This window comes from Protopterus annectens, chromosome 1.part2, assembly GCF_019279795.1.
Source record: "Protopterus annectens isolate FY-2018-M chromosome 1.part2, PAN1.0, whole genome shotgun sequence".
NCBI classification, from domain to species: domain Eukaryota; kingdom Metazoa; phylum Chordata; order Ceratodontiformes; family Protopteridae; genus Protopterus; species Protopterus annectens.
The window spans coordinates 325931984-325955795 of record NC_056727.1 but is presented as its reverse complement, the minus strand read 5'-3'; positions in this window follow the sequence as shown (position 1 = coordinate 325955795).

Genomic DNA, 23812 nt, shown 5'->3' with positions numbered 1-23812 from the left:
ATAAAGAAACAAGATCAAAAACAGATCAATGAAGGACTAAGGGGTAGGCAGTTAAAATGCAGAAGATATTTGGTGGAAGACCCAAAATAGACAAGAAAGCAGGACAGAACAGAGGAATTCTTCTATCATATAGAAAAGAAAGGTGAAATAGAGAAAAATAAATGATAATGTTTTAAGGAAAGCAAATTGAGACAGTTAATCAAAGAAATGACGGTCAAATCCACACAACTAAGTCAAGACACAACCCACTAGCTTTAATCTCCTGATACAAACCTGCAGCAAATTAACTCACTTGACTTCTGGGAAATGCATCTATGTCCTTTATGTCTGTAGATTTGCACCCCCATATGGAGGACTTTGTTTCCACACATCCATACAATGGTCACGCAATCACAGGGGAAAGAGAAACACACTGCAAGGGTGAAAACAGCCCTTGCATTCACTGTAATCTCACAACAAAGTAAAATATACAACATAAATTCATTTTGGGGAATCCATATGGGGCAGATTTTATTTGCTGAGCCAATTTTCATCAAAGGATACATCTACCAACAAAAATTAATTAAGCAAGTGATGATTTGTTAACACTTTGAAAAGAATAAAGAGTGTGCATGTACAGTTAAAAAGTGCAGCACCTGTAACTAGAATGGCGTGTTTAGCAGAAATCATTCAGCAGAAATGAAGACAGACGAATTAGGGCAGATCGTGAAATATAGCTATTGCTAATCATCAGAGGTATATAACTAGTTAATGCACAGAATTAAAAAAGTCATCAGCGGTATATAACTAGTTAATATACAAAATTAAAAAAAATCATCAGAGGTATATAAACAGATAATGCGCAGAATTAAAAAAAATTGCTAGCAGAATATAACTAGGTGTTCCACAGAATTAAAAAAATCTGTGGTATATAACTAGTTAATATACAGAATTAAATAAAATCTTCATGACTACATAACTAATTAATACACAGAATTCAAAAAATATCATCAGAGTTATATAGCCAATTAATACTCAGAATTAAAAAAAAAGTTTGGAATGGGGATACAGCAAAATGCTTCACATTTGTGTAGTAAAGCATAACCAGAATTAGGGAAAATATCATTATATATGCCGGCACAAACTTCTGAAGCAAAGAAAGATATGTCAACATTTATTGGCAGTAGTGGCACAGTCAGAAATAACAGTTAACTGAAAAATGCAGCAATTAGAGGCAGCAATGCACTGGAAAAGCTAGTAGTACATAGTAGAGACAGAATAGTCAGTAATAAACATGGCAGCAGGAGTTCATAATAATAATGTGGTATGAATTAAGAATTAACACAATCAGCATATTCTGCATAGCTTAACAGCTAAATGAGGGTGCAGGCCTAGCATCACATCAGTGAAATTGCTATAATTATTAATTTCTGAAATGAAATGTTAAACAAATGCTTCAGCAAGGTTATTAGAACTGATCTAAGCTTTTAAGTAGCTTGATAAACTACAGGCTCTATGGCCCAAGTGAAGCAGTATTTCCTTAAGGAACATAGAATAATTAGGTCAAACATTAGCATTTATGCATCAACTTGGGTAATACAGTTAAAGGGAGATGTATAACTCTATGCAGAGGGCTTTTGCTGTATTTGTGTGCATGTGTTTATAATTGGGCATAAAAAAGGTATTCAATTAAAACAGCCAACGAGAGGTATTTGATTAAAATAGCCAACAAATTAATATGGATATTTACACCACTAACACAAATAACACATTAATGGTCAGCGGTCACTAACCTTTGCTAAAAATTCAACCACTATAATGGCCTGCTCTAACTTAATAACATATACTATAATTCAAAATCCATATTAACTTCTAGGAATGAGTTTATTACTCTGACAAAGCTGATTCTTTGTGGCAATATGTAAAGTTCCAAGTGCAATTAGTTCATTACAGATAAAAAATGAGAGGACTGATAAAACAGGAATGTGCTGAGAAAAGTCTTAACTAAAAAAATTAAAATTTCAAATATTGCTGCAATAGCTGATTGGCCCAGCATCTCAATTAGTAAAAATCTGAAAATTAGTTATACAAAACAGGGCATGTAAAGCCAATAGGCATACAGGATTCTTAACTGTAGTACATACCTAACTAGGATATATAGATTATGTTGGCACATAAGTTGGAAATGGTGATTCGGAGGAATGAGATATTATTGTGCTTAATCTATGCCCTATAACAGGACACGTCTAAACAGGAATAGAAAAATAAGAAAGTCAGAAGTGACAGCCTCAGCAGATAATTACAACTCCATGCACATGCTTTGTCATGAAGTTCAAAACTTACACTGTTCATCTAGAACAGTTCCAGGAAGGAAGGAAGAACTCCACATAATTAGGATAATTAGGATCCTGAATTACTATTGCTATTACAGAGTATTATCAGATAACAACCAACAAGGAAGAAACCAAACTATTGCTGTAACAGCTAGTAAGAACAAGGGAAAACTTTACTAGCAGTTTAGTTTCCTGGTGCTAGGAATTCTGAAAGCTGTGCTGAAGGCAGTTTAAAGAATATTCAGGGACAAATTACTAACTCAATCAATGTAAGAGAAGGTGGTAGATAAGCTATGCTACAAATTACACTGAACTCATGATGCCAGATTTCAAAAGAATGCAGTGGCATTGCAGAAATTGCCAAAAGTGGCAAATACATTATGCCAAAAGTATAATAAAAATAATAGATAAGCAGCATAATTACCATGTTAGCAAATGCAGTATGCCAAATACTGGAGGATATGGTGAATGACCTAGACAATAATCAACCTACCTAATAATGTAATGTGAATAATCCAAGTAGGAAAATGAATAAATGTAGGACAGAGCTGATGAAATGAAATACAGGCACGTGTGCATGAATAAATGTTTACTAACAGTATACAACAAATAATACCTACTTGAAAAAAGTTTTCCTGTTTAAAAAAATGGCAATGTGTAGCTTATCCCAGCCTAATTCTAGGCACAATTATGAGTGTACAGGAGGATGGTGTGTACTTGTCAAGATCATGGAAGATAATTTTTCTAGCAGATATTTTGCAATATTTGACAAACACAAGACAGGATTTTTTGCCAGGTCAAAAATTTAACATTTCACAAATACATCATTTGATGCATCTCTGATGGTTGTTAATAATAGGAGCATCAATAATATGTTTTTACTTTGGAAAATTTTAATGTTCCCATAAGATTGATATTGTAATTGTTTGTGAAATGTGGTTAAAGAACAATGACTAGAAAATTGTTTTGTCAGGGTAGAAATGTTTTTACTGTAATAGACATTCTAGCAAAAATATCAGATGGAGGTGTTATGATAGGAATTAAAGGTTGTTTTGATATCAGTGATTATTACATGGTCAGTGGTAACTCTAGTACTGTAGATTGTGTAACTGTGACAATAAAGGCAACCTTGGAGTATATAACAATTATTGGAGTGCATAGATCACCAAAGACAAGTGCAGATGACCTAGAGGAATTCATACATTTATTGCATGAAACACAGGAGGTAAGAATAATAGTGGCTGGGGACTTAAATGTACCAGAAACAGACCGGAATAATATTGATTCAACTACATTAGTAAAACAATTGTTTATAATGTATGTTCAGGAACAACAACTGCTTCATATTGTATAAAAACCTACCAGGGAACAGAACATACTAGACGCTGTTTGTGTTCCTAAAGAAATTACTGTTACTTCATGTCAAGTTTTATCGCCATTGACGTGCAGTGATCATGGAGTTATAAAAATTAATCTGTCTCTAGATAATTCTGCCAATCTGAAATCTGAACCAATGCACAAAAAATTAAAAACTGATTACTGTATATGGAAGCAAAACAGTCACTATGTAAATTTAATTTGAGTGATGCGTATAGTGGAAAAATCTGCAGAAGGAATGTAAAATGTTTTGAAAGAGAAATTGTCTGAATGCAAAAAAATCAAAAAACTGTTTAACATCAGGATCTAAGCACACATCATGAGGATATATTTCCATAAGATAGGTGATTCACAAAAAATATAAGATATGGAAAAGAGGTTGAATTGTGACTGAAAACTGAAATAAACAACCTACTCAGACAACTTAAACATAGTGTGAGCCAAGATCAAGAATGCTTTTAAGAAAATGTATTTGAACATATTTAGCATAATAGGAAACCATTTTAAAGATACATAAGATGTGATAAGATTAAAGAAATACAAACTAATAAACTATGTGTACATTCTAAAACGTATTTTCAGACACAGTAGATTATAGCTTATGTAAAGCAGTCTGACTCCACAAAGGGGGTAATAAATTGGCATAGTGACATCCAACTAACTTCAGATACTAAAATAAAATTAGATTATATTGAAAAAGAACTTCTCAGATTGCATCCAAGCAAAGTACAGGGAGGAGGGTGAATTAGTAATAATGACCTGATTACACATCAGCATGAACTTGCAGTACCATTGTATCTGTTATTTACTAAGTCACATAAATATGGGGAGATCCCTCATGATTGGAGACATGCACTGGTTAAACCTAGCTTTAAGGCAAAGAAAATTAGGACAGACCCAGAGTCATACAGATCCCTAAGTTTGCTTTCATTTTGTGGAAAATAATGAATGTTATTTTGGATTAATTATGGTCAGACTTGGAAAGGCTGGAACTTGAAACTGTATATCGGCATGTATATGTTGAAAACAGATCTCTTACTACCTGTAACATGATGTTCTATAACAATATAATAACAGCTGTGAATGAAAAATGATGCTGTAATGCAACCTCTCCAGATTTAACTTCAGCATTTGACAGGGTTATGCACAAAACACTGATCAATAAATTATAACAACTAGTTATTGATGTACTCTTGATAAGATGGATAGCTGCATGGCTTAGAAATAGGACATGGCAAAGATCATAGAGTAATTGGACTGGTGACATTTGAGTTTACAGTCAGAGTGTCACTCTGGGATTTATCTTAGGCTCATACTTGTTTAGATTGCATCTTTCAGCGCTATCTTTTTCATCGGAATTGCTCTACAGCCTGTTTGCAGATGATTTGAAAATGGGTAAATTGATGATGTGGCACAGATAGGGCATGTCTGCAAAATAACTTGACTAAATTGACTGTTTCTGCACAGGAAAATAATATGCTGACAAATACATCAAAAACTAAGCGTATAAGATTTGGGAGATGTAAACTGAAAGGTGGATGCTTAATAAAACACACAGTGATTAAAACCGTAGATTCATTTAAGGACCTGGATATATGGGTACATCCAGCTTTGACTTTTTCTAATCATATCAACCAATTGGTTACTGATAGTTATAGAACTAAAGGTTGTATAAAAAGACGTATAAAGTCTAGGAAATCAAAAATAATAAAGTCATTGTTTTTAGTTATATTAAACCCAAACTTGATTATGGAATGACTATATGGAAACTTTATAAAAAAAAAAAAAAAAAACAAGCATGAGTAATGTAGACATTTAAGTTATGATGAAAAACTAAAATATTTGAACTTGTACAGTGTCTCATATAGATATTTAAGGGAGACCTTATTCAAGTATATAATGCATTTAGAAACAACTACCTCTGGGAATATGGGAATGTTTGGGGTTATCAGAAAGTAGCAGATAATCCTCAGAAAACCTATTTGGAAGATTCTACAGGAATGAGAAGCGCACTAACTAATTCTCTATGGGAGTAACTGATGCATGGAATAGACTACCAAATTACGTTAACGGAAGTACTAGTTTAGACATTTGTAAGAATAGCCTGGGCAGTTATGAGAATAACTGTTTTTGTATATTGGCAGCCTGGAAGAGCATTATTTCCCATGCATGAAATATTTGTATATATGCATGTATTTATATATGTATAATACAGCAACTCGCACAAACACATCTTAACAAATCAAATAGAAAATAACATATGAAAAATGACCGCAAACATGCAAACAAGACAAACATGTGCTTCTGTGGCCACATACAGAAGGGACCTGCATCATACATCCACATACTTTGCAGATAACACTGTCCAGCTCAGGACCACAGTAAAATATTTAAAAAATGTGTATAAAGCATAAAAAAGGCACCAAAGAACAGCCAGGGTTTCAATAAATAACATCCGATAAAATATATAAGTCAAAAATGTAATAAAAACAAAACTTTAATAAATATGCAGAGAAGTGAGCACTTTCCCATATCAAATGCTTCTTCTGACTTAATTAATACAATCACTAGAAATTAACCACCTTTAAATACATTCAATTAAGCACAATATCCAGTCAGAAAACTCCTATCTGCCTCTTAATAAGGCCAACAAAATGAACAAAACATATTAACAATTCATACATTAAAATACAGCATGTATAAAAAATACAGCATATACAGAAAATAACAAATTCAAGAATGTGTGATAAAATGCCATCACTCAACACTGCATTCAAACAACCATCACATGATACAGCTAAACCTATCAAGAGCTAACAGCCAAAGAGCCATTATCCATAGAGACAGATAAACACCAGGAATCTGAATAGTATAATTAATATGATCTAAAATAATATGATCCCTCCATAATAAATTTTAAAACATTTATTTTTATGGTTGCTGAACAAATAGCATTTGATAGGAGAGAGGGGGATTTCAAAAATAAAGTTGAGCAAAAAGAAACATTTTGGCAATTAAAACTTGGAGCTGAATGTCAAAGCAGGTATCAATGATACTATTAATATTAATATTAAATGCTTTTTAAAAGATTGTAGGCTTAAAATAATGTAAATATTTTTTTATTTATATTTTTGTGTTTTTACATGTGTTTCTTAAATGTAATTATTAGCAATTATGGTGTCATTTAATTGTTAATTACTTGGGAGTGTTGATTGATTTTCTATATGTATAAATTAAAAATGGTTTCTGAGTTTTCTTTTATTTTGATGACGTCCATTGGGATGAAAGCGTGAGATTAAAGTATTATTGTGCTAAGTGGTTTGTTGTTATCATTTCTCTTCAGTTCCAATCTGTGAAGTGGCTGATTGTTTATTATTTATGTATTCATTTTTTTTGGTTATTACAAGTTACCGTGATCGTTTTGGTCTGTTTTCAGTATTTTTTATACAAAGTCATAAAATATTGATATTTGTTGACAAAAACAAGAGCAATGAGGAAGAAAGATACAAAGGCAGTTCCAGTAGTAGTATGTGCAATGGGTCAAAGAAAAAAAAGAATTTACAGTCATACTCGGATATGCTACCAATACTTGTATTCCTATATGAGTTAAAGAAAGAGGCAATTCTGGACACATTGTGGGTGCTGCAAAGAGCACTCTTGGCTAACACCAAAGACTGAAACAATTCATGAACTCTAACCACACCCTGACTTAGGCGTGGGTTCCATTCCCATCATGGTATTAGAAACCCAAAAGATTTGAAGAAATTAACAAGAGATTGCTACAACCAATTATTACAGTTTCTTATGTACACAGAGACACAATGTAATAAAATACTGGGATTTGCAGGCAAAAATGAAAGCAATGTGTAAGAAAGATACCAGACAGTTCCAACAGTAGTAGGAGCAACAGGTCTAATAAAAATAATTTAGAGTTTTACTTATATATACTACCAATATGTGTAACCAAATATGAATGAAAGAAGGAGGCAATTCTACACATATTATGGGTGCTGAGAAGAAAACTCTTGGCTAACATCAAAGTGTGAAACAATACTAATCTCATGATCTGTAATCAAAACCATGACTTAGGATTTGGGTCTATTCCCATTATGGTATTCGAAACTCAAAATGCCTGCAGAAATTAAACAGGGAAATCTAAAAGAACTAAGGGAATAAATGTTTGTACACACCCCAAAGAATGGGTGAACTAGTTAAGCAGAAAAATGGAAGGGGTAAGCAGAATTGTACAAAAGGAAAAAGGAAGAGGAAGCTCAGAGAGAAGGTCAGGTGGGTATGGGTATTTTGTTTTTACCACCATTTTTTGAGTAAGAATAGAAGGAAGGTACCTATACAGTGGAGGGCAAGGGGGAATGACAGCAACATAAATGACAAAAGACACATGACAGGACAAGGACAGGGAGGCACACCACATAGGGGGAAGCCTAGATAGGTACAGACAACATAGGCAAAGAACAAAGCAGCACTGATAGGAAGAAACTGAGCAAGATAAAAAGGTGGTTATAACTACTAATGTGCCAGGATTCTACAGAAATTATATCAAATGCACCAGTGACATGACTTACAAAGAAGTACTGTGTTCAGTGTAAGGAAACATCGCAATCACAAGTGTCATGTAGATGCATGTTGATAAAATAAAAACTGTTGAAAGTGACACACAGGCCAGGGAATCATGAGGCTTTCCTATGCTGAACATAATGTATTCTATGCTGGCTCTGTATCATTTTAACAAAGGTAGCTTTAACTGAACCACAAATTTTGGGGAAAAAATGACTGAAAAGCCATTTTGATTAAAACTGTGAAGGTCTGCAAATGACATTTCTGATATTGGTTTTGATCAATGAAGTTCTTGGATATATAATTTAGAATGTTTTGTGTTGATTGGCAATGCCCACTGTCATGCTGTGCACCAAGGCTTTTAGATTCTTGTGTTTATACAGTAGCACTGGTTTACTGTGTATGGTGTTTTTTTTTCTTTTCTCCACTAATGCATGAATATAGAGTTAGAATAAATAATTGAAATGGATGTGGGCGTGCGGGGGAGGGGCTCGAACCCCTGCAAAAGGTCTTTTTATGTCATATATGTTGTGTAGCATGTTTTTGATGAAATGGCTTTTCAGTCATAGGTTCATAGGTTCATAGGTAGATACTAGGCTATGTGCCCTAGGGCATTTATAAGCCTAGCCAGAGTGTATTTGGCTTCCGCCTCCCTATTAGATTAGCCTACTGTGCCTCTGTAAAGTAGGTCACAGAAGGTACCCTTTTAAGATTAGTTTACTGTGCCTCTGTCTAGCAGGGACACAGAAGAGATCCCAGGGGTGAATTTGCGATTTCCCATCCACGTGTCCAGATTTCGCTTGAAAAGGGTCAGCGAGGGGCTATATCTAACATGAATTGGGATTCTATTCCAGAGTGAGGGGAGCCTCTAGCAAATGAATCTGTCCCTCCAGCATGTCCTATTTATTTTTGTGCTGAGGTTTGGGTCCCTGGAGCGTGTAGCTCTAAAGGACTTGGATTTTTTGAGGTGGAGCATGTCCATTAATTCTGGGTTTGACATGGCTTTGTACGTCAGGCATAGATCGCTTCTGAGTAGGCGGTAAGCAACTGAGTAGAGCTGGAATTTCTTTAGTCGAGCTGCATAGGACATCTGTTTGTAGCTCATGATCCTCTTGTTGAGGTAGTTTTGGGGTCTCTCCAGTTGCTGCAGGTGTCGAGTAAGGTACATTCCAAAAGGGGCATTGTATTCAATTATGGGCCTGATGAGTGACGAGTAGAGGGGCACAATGACCTCTCTTGATCTAGATGCGGACCCTTTCGTGGTAAGGTGGGCTATATAGAAGGTCTTTCTAACCACTTTGGCAACGTGATTATCAAAGGAGAGATTACTATCTACATTGGTCCCCAAATCTCTAATTACTTATTCCGTACTTAATGGATTACCATCTATGTGGTAATTTGTGGGCACCTTGTTTTTCCCAAAGGGGATGACTATGTATTTTCCATCATTTGTACCTTCTGTTTTTCTTTCAGTCAAACCTACCTTTGATTAAATGATACAGAACCACTGCACCACACACAGGGAAGTGGACATATGCAAAAGTTGGGTAGAATGACATAGAATTAATAATACAGCTAAAACTGGCTCACACATGACTCAGACATGATGACACATGCCATTCCCAGGTCTTCACTGAGAGGAACATAGAACTCAGTGTGATGTATAGAAAAAGGCACATATGCTGAATATACAGGTAAAGGCACAGGTGTAGAAATGACAAACAAAAACTGCCAATGCCAATCTGCATATCTGTCTCAGGTAAGTGTCCACAGATATATGCAATGCATGTAATAGAAAAGATAACATGGCTAATGTTGACAGGAAAATCAGATGTACGCATGCAGAGACAGTCATAGTGTCAGGCATTGTGAACACTAATGACTGTGGCCAACAGTGTGTGCAATATTGATGAAGGCAGCATGTTGAGACAGCTGCATAGGACATAGTGATAAAGGCAGGGCAGTATATGGCATTGACATCCAATAATTTTAATAGCTGACATGCAGTTTGCCACTTACTCCCATACACACATGCTACAGCTCCATTATAAGATTTAATCTGCATAGCTGTAGGAGTAATGATGCAAGGACAATACCCATGGAGGTCAGGCATACACACAAGCTATTATGTGACATGTCAGCATGGAATTATGTGTAGAGGACTGCAAGGTGTGGTGGACATGGCCAGATATGTGAAGGAATGATAATCTGCCAGTGGAGGTACACATATGTAGGTACACAAGAACATGACAGAAAAAGTGTAAATGGTCACAAGAAAAAAACAGCTGAACAACAGGTGCATATAATTTGATGGCATGTGAGACGACATGTCCTCAGTGTTGTACAGCATTAGTACAGGACAGAAAAAAATGCAATGTCAGCTGATATATAAGAAAAACAGCATTGTACCAAGATACACGAGCAGTACAGGTATAATACATTAATTTCATATGTGAAGCTCCAGCACAGAGTGTGCTATGCACTTTAGGGTGCAGTAAATGAAGCACTGTACTGCCCTGATATTTCTGTGACAAACAAAACATGGCAACTGTGTAAACAGTTTGCTATGAAAAATGACACTTAGCACTGCTGATCACACAGTGGACTAGACAGCATGTAGTGACTAGGGAAGATAACATAAACAGCAAGGAAGCAATATGGTGTCCACAGTACATACAGACAACAGTGTAGCTACATCAGTTTAAAAATAGACATGGCAGCATGGGTACTGTAGGACTGCTGCAGAGCAGTCAAAGTCAAAGGCACATAAGCTCCAATGGAGCCATATAATCTTCTTCTTTTTCTTTCAGCTGTTCCCATTATGGGTCGCCACAGCGGATCATCTGTTTCCATTTCTTCCTGTCCTCTGCATCTTGCTCTGTCACACCAACCACCTGCATGTCCTCTCTCACCACATCCATAAACCTTATCTTAGGCCTTCCTCTTTTCCTCTTACCTGGCAGCTTCATCCTTAGCATCCTTTTCCCAATATACCCAGCATCTCTCCTCAGCACATGACCAAACCAATGCAATCTCGCCTCTCTGGCTTTGTCTCCAAACTGTCCAACCTGGGCTGACCCTCTAATATACTTATTCCTAATCCCGTCTACCCTCATCACACCCAGTGCAAATCTTAACATCTTTAACTCTGCCACATCCAGCTCTGACTCCTGCCTTTTTGTCAGTGCCACTGTCTCTAACCCATATAACATCGCTGGTGTCACTACCCTCTTGTAGACCTTCCCTCTCACTCTTACTGGTACTCATCTGTCACAAATCACTCATGACACTCTTCTCCACCCACTACACCCTGCCTGTACTCTCTTCTTCACCTCTCTTCCACACTCGCCATTACTCTGAACTGTTGATCCCAAGTATTTAAACTCATCCACCTTCGCCAACGCTACTCCCTGCATCCTCACCATTCCTCTGTCCTCCCTCTCATTCACACACATATATTCTGTCTTAGTCCTTCTGACATTCATTCTTCTCCTCTCTAGAGCATATCTATCTGCACCTCTCCAGGGTCTCCTCAACCTGTTCCCTACTCTCACTACATATCACAATGTCATCTGCAAACATCATAGTCCATGGGGACTCCTGTCTGATCTCATCTGTCAACTTGTCCATCACCACTGCAAATAAGAAAGGGCTCAGAGCTGATCCTTGATGTAATCCCACCTCCACCTTAAATGCATCTGTCACTCCCACTGCAGTTCTCACCACTGTCTTACTACCCGTGTACATATCCTACCACTCTTACTTACTTCTCTGCCACTTCCGACTTCCTCATACAATACCACAACTCCTCTCTCTGTCATATGATTTCTCTAAGTCAACAAAGACAAAATGCAACTCCTTCTGACCTTCTCTTTATTTCTCCATCAACACTCTCAGAGCAAACATCGCATCTGTAGTGCACTCTCCTGGCATGAAACCATACTGCTGATCACTAATCATCACCTCCCTTCTTAACCTAGCTTCTACTACTCTTTCCCATAATGTCATGCTGTGACTGATCAATTTTATCCCTCTGTAGTTACTACAGCTCTGCACATCACCCTTATTCTTAAAAATAGGTACCAAAATACTTTTTCTCCATTCCTCAGGCATCCTCTCACTTTCCAAGATTTCATTAAATAATCTAGTTAAAAATTCCACTGCCATTTCTCCTAAACACCTCCAAGCTTCCACAGGTATGTCATCTGGACCAACACCCTTTCCATTCTTCATCCTCTTCATTGCTATCCTTACTTCCTCCTTGCTAATCCATTCCACTTCCTGATTCACTATCCCCACATCATCCAACCTTCTCTTTCTCTCATTCTCTTCATTCATCAGCCCCTCAAAGTACTCCTTCCATCTGTTCAACACACTCTCCTCACTTGTGAGTACATTTCCCTCATTATCCTTTATCACCCTTACCTGCTGCACATCCTTCCTAGCTCGGTCCCTCTGTCTAACCAATCGGTACAGGTCCTTTTTTCCCTCCTTAGTGTCCATCCCTTCATGCAACTCTCCATATGCTTTATCCTTAGCATTTGCCACCTCTCTCTTTGCCATGCACCTCATCTCCTTATACTCCTGTCCACATTCTTCATCTTTCTGACAATCCCACTTCTTCTACACCAATCTCTTTCTCTGTATACTCTCTTGCGCTTCCTCATTCCACCACCAGGTCTCCTTGTCCTCCTTCCTCGGTCCAGATGTCACACCAAGTACCTTTCTAGCAGTCTCCCTTACTAGCTCTGTTGTAGTTACCCAGCTGTTAATACAGATGGGTGACATAGTCATTCAGCCATACTTCAGCAAACATCATAATGAACTTGCATAGGTGCACAAGTATTATTAACAATCACAGCAATCACAAAGTCAGGCAACTGCCGTATTTCCTGTGCATATCCAAATATCATGTACATGCATGACAAGATGTATAAGATAACTACGCTTCACTATATGGATCACACATCAGCAATGTCTGTATGTAGATGATATCCATTGTACATATCATATGTTGCACACGTGCACATACAACCTGTAGCAGATACAAAGATCTACTAGACTGTAGGCAATTGCAAACCTCATAAATGTGCACTTTAATAGAAAGGTATGTTTAATTGAGATATAGTATAGCACGGTTGGCCAGGTGAGCAGAGGTCTACCATAATAATGGAAATCATTTGAACAGATACATAATCATTTGCACAAATATCCATGGCTGGCAATGTGGATGTGCCAGTGGAGACAGATGTTGCATGGGAGGGCAATGTCCTGCAAGGAATTCCATGAATAAATCCAATAGCCAGCAGTAAATTCACATGTTAATGACTGCACACAAGTTCAAAAGACATAGGGGACAGGAAGGAACCTGTACCTGGATGAGGTAACTGTGTTGTAGGATTGCACACATACACAAGTCCGTGAAGGAATAAAGAGAAAACACATACAGCATAATGACAAGTGCATTTGCAAGCTCAGTACACACACATGGACACATATGAATGTAAAGAAGTGCAGTGACTGTTATGGGGTGCATGATAGCAGATGTGGCTACAGCAAAATGTGAGTGCAAAGGTAGATAGTGGCAAATGCATGTTGCTAGCATATGTACTATCCAATAGCTAAAACAGTACCAAATGTAATGCATAGTACAACAATGATTATTCACAGAATGGTGTGAAAACCAGAGTCACCAAAAGGAAGCAATCAAAATATCCTAATGATCCAGGTCTTTACAATAAAGGACCATCCCAATGATAGTGACACATAGAGATACAGTACAATATATGACAAACATATGTGTTACAGATGACAAATAACACTATGAGGTACACTGCTTCTTCTGTCCGCACATTGAATGGCAGTGGAGTTCTACTATGAGGTACACTGCTAAGTATGCAAATAATACATATGGGCTTGTGGGGCACTGGACAGGGATGTGTGTCACTGACTGCATACACAGGGCAATATTATCATGGTATATACACAGAAGTATCTCACTGTTGTATACCTGATGACACACACACATAGCAGGGACACAGTAATGCCAAGGCACTATGCAGGTATCAGAGTGCCACAAAGATCTGGCTAAGGTGCTTGATAGAACACCTCACTCTAGTATTGTAGACAAAATCAACAAACTAGGCATTAATCCATAAATAACTTTCTGGATTGCCAGTTGGCTCACAGATAGGACCCAAGAAATCTGGACTAAGACCACATCCTCCAAGATGCAGGTCACTAGCACAGTACCACAGTGCTCCGTGTTGGGCTCAGTCTTGTTTGGCATCTATTTCTTGGACTTCAAGACTAAGGTAAAAGCAACTGGCTTACCTAGCTCACAGATGACTACAAATTAGGAGCTATCATAAATTATCCCATTGACAACAACATCCTGATAGAGGATCTAATGCAGAAAAATACCTGGTGCCAAGGCCACTGATTAAAAATCACTGTAAAAAAGTGCATTATGTTGCTTTTTGGGAAGACATCCACCTAGGCAAATTACTCTATTGATAAGATACCCCTAAGAGTTGTCCCAGTTGTTAGACATCTGAGAAAATATGTACAGAGTAATCTGGCCTTTGACCAACACATAGCCAGGTGGCAAGACAATCATTGTATGTCATGCAACTTATAAGTAAGGATATGGTATCCAGGTCCAAGGTAGTTATAGTCTCACTCTACTCAGCCCTGATACCCATCACATAGTACAACGCATCCTTTGGTATGTACCTGGCTAGGCATATGCAGTAGCTGAAATGCCCACAAGGGTTCCTCAGCAAGAAAATCCAGGGTATAAACATAGTGTCCTGTAGAGATCACCTTAGAGCCCTGTCTCTATACTTGGTCTCCTACAGGTTATTGAGAGGCAATCTGTGCTTAGCAAATAAGGCATCCTTTCATCCAGCACTAATGGAACTTTTGCACATTTGCAAATCAAACAGCATCAGACACGTTAGATCCAGAGATTTAAACCTTGCCTGTGACATAAACAGAACATGCTGGCAAGACAGATATGTGTCTCAAAGGATCATCATTCTGTGGAATAGGCTCCCCCTCCATGTGAAGCAGAGTCCACCCTATTTCTATTCAAACATAATCTTGGTCACTGGATAGGGAATTATAAATTCATCACTAGACTAGTCCCCAGTCCCTTAGAGGGACGCCAGCAGTAAATATCCCCTAACTAACACTGGATGGGAAATCATAAATTCACCCCTGGGCTGGCCATCATGTCTCCCATAGACAGAGGCTGGCAATAAAAAATTTACCTAAGTAATGTACCCCCCCACATAACTTTTTAGCAACTCCCTAACTAACATAGCCCTTCTAACTAGCATACGCCTCCACTTTAAAACCGCATGTTACAAGGAGCACAGTTGGGTTAGATTACATGATTACACCAATAAAGGCCCTAGTGGTCGTTAGCCTAGTATATACATATGAACCTTTGAACTTATAAACATATATATATATTCATACAAAATAACCTGGTACAGAGGAAATTTAGTTTTCCAGCTTTAAGGATATTGCATACTTTTCTTATGGAAGGACAAAGCAAAACAAGGGGAAACTAGTTGTACAGGAATGATGTCTTCATACAAATTACTAAAATAAACTGTTGTCGTAATGTCTTAAGATCCATGTCAAAGATCACTTTGCATTTTTATTAAAAATTAGAAAGCAGGATTAAATCTAGTCTTTTTTATGTAAACCATGTTTTTTTAAGTATAAACAAGAAATGAGTGCTTTTGCCCCTGTCATTCACCTTCATGACATCTAAGTTCTACATAGCAGTACAAGTAAGATATACTTTTGTGTTTTCCATGTAAGAAGACATGTAACTAAAATGAAGGCATTAATCCAAGAGCACTTAAACAGATCACATTCTATGACAGTGGCTAGAACAGTTGTACAAACAAAGTTTGCAATTTTATTGTGATTGGTGCTGCTTACTCTTGCTAAATCACTGTGCATCTGGCTGTTCAAGTGTGTTAGGTATAATGTCAAATAGTGTGAACTTCTAGTCCTGCAGATTTGTTATATTGCTATAATATATAATAAAACAAATAGCAGTGAGACTAAAACTCTGTGCAAAATGCTGTGATGGAAGAGGGGAGGATTGCGGTGGTTAGCAGAATTCGGAAAAGATAGTGTTAAAGGCAGAGGTGAAATTAGGATTTACCAACTGTGTGTGGATCTAGGGAATCTTTGAGAAAAGAGATAAGAGAACAAACTGCCCTCAGTGCTAGTAGGAAGATAAGCTGAGAAAAAAAAATTGTGTGAAGATTGTGTGTGTTTGTGTGTGTGTGTGTGTGTGTGTGTGTGTGTGTGTGTGTGTGTGTGTGTGTGTGTGTGTGTGTGTGCGCGCCCACATGTGTATAAAAATTGTCAGGCTCAGAAAACACAGGGGAAGGGAAATTAAATCAACCAGATATGGGTCACACATAAGGAAAGATCCATACCAAACTGAAAAACATGTAATCTATGTATGTTAATATATATGTATATATATATATATATATATATATATATATATATATATAGATATATATATATATATATATATATATATATATATATATATATATATATATATATACATACATATATATATATATATATATATATATATATATATATATACACATATCTATATATATATATATATATATATATATATATATAGATATAGATATAGATATATAGATATAGATATACATGTGTGTGTGTGTGTGTGTGTGTGTGTGTGTGTGTGTGTGTGTGTGTGTAAATAGATAGATAGATACAGGCACGTATGTCTACATAAAAAAGGTGAATGCATGTGTCTCAAGTTGTGCTCACCCTAAAAAAAAAATTAAAAACATTTTCTCCTGTTTCTGTTAATAAAGTGAAGAGCTTCTTCAACATCCTCAGCATGTAATCATACTATGGATAAGAGACATGATAATATCAACAATTTAAATATAAGCAGTAATGTTTCTTACAGTAACTGTATGTATGCTTCAGTCAATATCTGTATGTAAATTAGGGTCTATGAATTGCAGCAGGTTTGAACAGTGAGCAGATATACTGACACTAGCAGGAAAACTGTCAATATACTACCAACAAAACTGTCAAAACTCAAACCTAAATATCAAGGACAAAGTTAGCAATATAATTGAAACCTCATTGTCAAGGATAATGGCAGCAATATTAAGAAGCAAGTCCTTTAATCAGGGACACTTTTTCAATATTGCTACAACTCACTGTAAGAAGTAACTGAACAAGAGGAGATGACGTAGCAGCCCTGGTTAAAGTAAAAAAAAATCTATGTGGCTGTAATGCTTCCCCATTATTTGTTAAGTGAAACCCTTTGCCTTTATGTGATCAGTAATCAGTGTAAACAAGATATAGCAAAAATGTCCAGGAAAGTCAAGGATGTCTGAGGGATATGACAGCTGGCTTTAGAATGGATATGTGTGTTTGTATTATTCTCCAGTTTTGTAAACACATAAAGAAATTCCTTCATGCAACTTAATGTGTACATGTTGATGCAGAATTGTATTGTAGATGATTGTTACAACCGCAGGCTATATATGTTAATTTAAACATTATTTTTTAGCAATGTAACTTGTCGACTCTGTAGTCATTTGAAGAAAATGTAAGCTATATCAAATATAACTCAACGTATCCATGACTTCTGTTCAGGTAGTACATAGAAACAATGTTTAAACTTTACACATCAGTGTTAATAGTTACATATGTTGTCATTATATCTCTGCTACACAAATACAATTCTTGTAGCCAGTCAGGGTAGTATTACACAATATCATTACTGCTTTTCCACACAGACCCATGGTTAATCAGATTATAGTCCTTACAACACTTGATAAAAGGATATGGCTTTCATTTAAACAGCCATGAATATGGCCTTCAGGTATGCATGAATTGCATGCATGAATGCATGTTTATAATAGCTATGCATATCTGCAGCCTAACAGACGTGATCCAATTGGCTAATCTAACATCCCAGGAAGATGTAGCTTGTCTATGTACTATCAAGAACACCTCTGATATACCACATGGTTCTGTAAAGATCAGCGTTATATACTACATATCTAAAACTTGCTGCAAATGTAGTTGCTTACCCTGTCAGCATTCTGATCAATCCATTATGGAGTCCCAAGTCCCTAACCTCTGGAAGAAATCTAATATAATCCCCATACACAAGGGTGGAAAAAATGATGAACTAATAAATTATCGAACCATCTCCATCCTCTCCCTTCTATCCAAATTGTTGGAAAAATGTATACACATACAACTGCTAAACCATCTTACTAATAACAATCTTCTTGCACTCACCCAACATGGTTTTCGACCAGCACGTATAACAACTACTGCTTTTATCTCCTTCACGGATACTCTGGCCAAATAACTCCAGTAATCTTACTAAATCTGTCAAAGACCTTTTACACTGTATCACATCACAAACTCTTACATCAACTTTCTGCAATGGGTTGCTCACAATTCTCCCTAAAATGGTTTGCTAATTACCTAACCAATAGACAGCAAGGTGTAAGGTGGCAACGTAGTCTGTCTCAATACCAAGTTAATAAAACAGATGTGCCACAAGCATCCATGCTTGGACCCTTACCATTCAATATTTCTATTAATAACCTCCACACTGCCACCCTCCAAAGCTCACTTGGCCAATATGCTGATGACTCCACCATTATCTCCTCCTAAACAATCTCCAACACCTTTTGCAAAAAATACAAGATGTCTTCACCTCAATTGAATCTTGGCTAAATGAAGCACAATTACTACTCAGTCCCAATAAGCCAAAGCTTTTATTGTTCTCACCTAAATCACTCTCATATGATTTCAAAATATACTCACAAAACAACCCAGAAATTGAAATTGTAATTCATGCTGAGCTATTGGGCATCAGCATAGACAATAAACTCACATTTGAACAACACATATTTAACGCCATTAAAAAACATGTTTCAAATTAGGAATATTATACAGACATAAGCATTTCATGGTATGTGTACCAAAAAACACTTGCCAATACCTTTTTGCTCCCCTCCCTCCTGTATCGTGCCCCCATAGTCACCAACCTACATATATCTCTAAAGAATAAGCTTCAGTCTTGCTATTATAAGAAAACCAAATTCGCTACAGGTACATCCTATTGTTCTCACCACTGTTATGCCCTTAATGAACTAAACTTGATTGAATTCCCCCATCATCTTGACCTTTTACAACTATCTTTTGCACTCAAAATAATATACAAACCAGATAGCTGCTCTGCCTTAAAACTTATCCTGCATTCCTATATTCCTTCCAGAACTCTCCATTCCAAAAACAAACAACTTATAACTGTATACAAACCTAACAAAAGAGACGGTCATAGTCTATACTCCTATACTATTGCAAAACTGTGGAATGCCATACACACAAATACCAGTGCCATAGAAACTCTTAATACTTTCAAGCTCACACTAAAACACTGCCTTAACACCAAAATCTGCCCTTGCTCCTTAACTAAAAGATAACTAACTTTAACTTTCTAATATTCAGCTATCTTCCTTATCCACTTATTCATAATCTATCCTCTCAATTTATTACTACCATACTTCCTCACACCTCTTCCTCTTTCACCCTTATTTTTCCTTTCACCACTTACTTTCTGTTTTTGACCCAAGTCTATCTTCCACTTATGTTCTTCTCCCCTCCTTCAATCTTCTGTCTCTTTCCCTACCTACTCCAAAGATATTTCTAAGTAGCTTGTACACAAATTATAATTATTTATCCAAAGTGAATCTTTTCAATAATGTATTTTATACCACACAGTTTAAACTAACATGATAATCTATTTTGCATACAACTCTTAATCTTGATATTTCCCTTTATATTCTCTATGTACTAATCTTACTATCCTTAACGAAAATACTTTTACACCCTTACATCTAATTTTCTGTGCTCTACCTCCTTACGCTTAGTTTTCTGTGATCTTCAACTTGAAAACAACAATAATAACTACTGATACTTTACTAATAAATCCAAGTCCCTTAGAGCTACATGCTCCAGGAACCTAAACCTCAGCATAAAAATAAATAGGACATGCTGGAGGGACAGATTAATTTCCCAGAGGCTCCCCTCACTCTGGAATAGAATCCCAATTCATGTTAGACATAGCCCCTCGCTGACCCTCTTCAAGCGAAATCTGGACGCGTGGATGGGAAATTGCAAATTCACCCCTGGGATCTCTTCTGTGTCCCTGCTAGACAGAGGCACAGTAAACTAATCTTAAAAGGGTACCTTCTGTGACCTACTTTACAGAGGCACAGTAGGCTAATCTAATAGGGAGGTGAAAGCCAAATACACTCTGGCTAGGCTTATAAATGCCCTAGGGCAGATAGCCTAGTATCTACCTATGAACCTATGAACCTATAATATGTTTTACTATTGTGTATGCTTTACTATTGTTCAGAATGCTGGAAAAATGTCATTATTAGCTTGATTGTATAAATGTGTAAATGTCTGTGCTTTCTGGAGCTTTTCTTCCCGGGCCTCTGCTGAAAATGGGTCCATGACCCAGTCAGACTTTTCTGGTTACCAAATGTCAGCAAATAAATAAATAAATAATACTTTAACTGGCCAAATGCAATTGTTTGGATAATACAATCTCAACCTGTATGATTAATCATATGTTGCAGTATCATATGGTTATATATCACAAAGGTAACATGAATGTACATTTTTCCTTACCTGTGGACATTATTCCTCAAATTACTGACCTCTGAAAGTCATGCATGAAGAACTGACTGATAAGCCTTATCTTTTTTGTTGATGTTATTCATGTTAATATACTATACAGTATGGAAGCAATACAAATGATTCTTTATATAGGTCAACAGTACAGATGCTAGAGCATGGAACATACTACTTAGTTAACTACCCTGGAAAATTCCTCTGGACTTCCTCCAAGCATTACTCCAGCTGGAGATGAAGCCATCTGTGTGGGTAATCTTACCTATGCCAGACCTGCATTACAAGTAAAAGTGATACATGTAGGGTCAGTTGAGTTCGCAGCAGATATGATAAAGATGCTGGGTGAGATAAGGAAGAAATGGCTTCTGAGAGTACTAATAGCAGTGTGGACAGAAAGGCATACTCCAGATGACTTCAGAATAAGCATACTCATGCCAATATACAAGAAAAAAGGGTACATCCACAATTGTGAGCAACACAGAGGTATCAAGCTCCTGTCACATTGCATGAAAGTTCTGGAGAGGGTGACTGATAAATGGATATGCAGAATAGTAGTAAGATGGGAGATGAGCAATTCAGATTCAGACCAGGATGCAGCACAACTGACCCAATATTTGTAGTGAGACAGATAGTTGAGAGGAAGCTAGAGATGAGGAAATATTCTGACTAGGCATTCCTAGACTTGGAGAAAGCATATGACAAGATCCCAAGAAAGCTGATTTGGGCAGTACTGAGGTTGTTTGAAGTTCCAGAAACATTGGTAGAATTAGTGCAGGCTATGTACAAGGACCCATTGACTCAACTATGAACAGTGTTTGGTCTCACAGAGGAGTCCCAGTGGTAGTAGGTGTACATCAAGGATCAGCTCTGAGCCCACTGCTGTTTATACTGGTGATGGACTACATTAGCAAACAGGTTGGAGGGGAAATATCAACAATATTGTGGTATGCAGATGATATGGCATTACAGGCAGACTCTGAGGAAGAACTTCAGCAAAGGATGGGTGGAACGGAATGCAAAACTGAAGGAACATGGGATGAAGCTAAGTACAGATTAGACAGTGTTAATGGCAACAAATTAGGGAAATCAGAAGAAGCTGAAAACTGAGATAGCTGGAAAGACAGTGGAACAGGTTAACAGCTTTAAGTATCTGGGAGGGGTGGTTGAGGAAATGGGAAGCTTAATGAAGAGGTCAAATCTAGAATCAGAGAGGCTGCAGCCAACTAACACACAGTGTCAGGAGTAGTGTATGACAGAAGAATGCCAAAGAAACCGAAAAGTAAGATGTATAAAACACTGGTTTGACCATTACTACTGTATGGTACAGAAACCTATGTAGTAAAGGCAGAGCAGATGAGGAAGCTAGAGGTGATGGAAATGAAGTGCCTGAAATGGGTACTAGGATACATGCTGTGGGTAAGATTAAGAAATGAGAACATAGGAACAGAAGCCAAAGTAGCAGCAATTGCAGAAAAGATCAAATAGAACAGATTGCAGTGGTTCAGGCACTCTTGCAGAAAAGGAAAATGTAATCTGGTGAAGAAGATTTGGGATAGACAGGAAGAAGGTAAGAGGAAATGAGGGCATCCAGCAAAGATGTTAATGGATTGTGTGAGAGAAGATCTGTAACAGTCAGGTACAAGTGTCGAAGAAGGCAGGAGTGTGGCACTGAATCGAGCGTGATGGCAACAGTTAACATGACACCCCGACCTCAACTCCATATAGAAAATGGGTATAAGGGGATTGATGATGATGATGATTACACTGAAGTTCCACAGCTACATCTATCCCAAGAAAGCTTATTCATAAGTCTTGAAGCTGAGCTTCATATCCAGCATAGATATGAAAGATCATTATAGTCTCTCTGCTCGTCCATTTTGGGACATGAGCACAGCCCAGTCTCCACACAGTAGTTCCATTTGTGATAGAGGGTTGGTCTTACAGCATATACTTAGAAAGTGTACTGCATGTGCAAGCACCTTCCTCTCATTGCCTTCCATATGGCAACATTTACTCCACCTCAGATATTCCTACAAGTGCTGCAGTATCTGTAAGTAGTAAGTGAAACACAAGTAGTGAACTGGATTCACTGTGCTAATAGGAAGTTATGGGAATGCATGATATTTTTTGCTAATTAGTCTTATTAATGGCATTTGTGCTAAAAACCCAGCCACTGGGGATGCACAAGCCAGTGCATTTCTTTGTGCCTGTCCCAAGCCCGGATAAATGGGGAGGGTTGTGTCAGGAAGGGCATCTAGTGTAAAACTTCACCAAATACTTCATGCGGACACCAGTAAATATTGCCATACTGGATAGGACGAGGCCCGGGTTAACACCAACCACCACCAGTATTGTTAGCCAACAGGGTGCTGGTGGAAATTGGGCTACTGTTGGCAGAAGGAGGAGAAGAGGCAGAAGGCATGGCCGAAGGCAGGAAGAGAGGATAAAGGCTAGGACTGTGGTAGTGAAGGTCGGAACTTTGAATGTGTGCAGTATGACTGGTATAGGGAGAGAGCTAGCCGATATGATGGACAGAAGGAAGATTGGTATATTGTGTCTGCAAGAGACCAGATGGAAGGGGAGTAAGGCTAGGTGTATCAGAGGTGGGTTCAAATTGTTTTATCATGGTGTGGATGGGAGGAGAAATGGCATAGGAGTTATCCTGAAGGAACAGTATGCTAGGAGTTTTTTGGAGGTGAAAAGAGTGTCGGATAGAGTGATGTTTATGAAGCTGGAAATTGATGGTGTAATGATGAATGTAGTTAGTGCATATGCTCCACAAG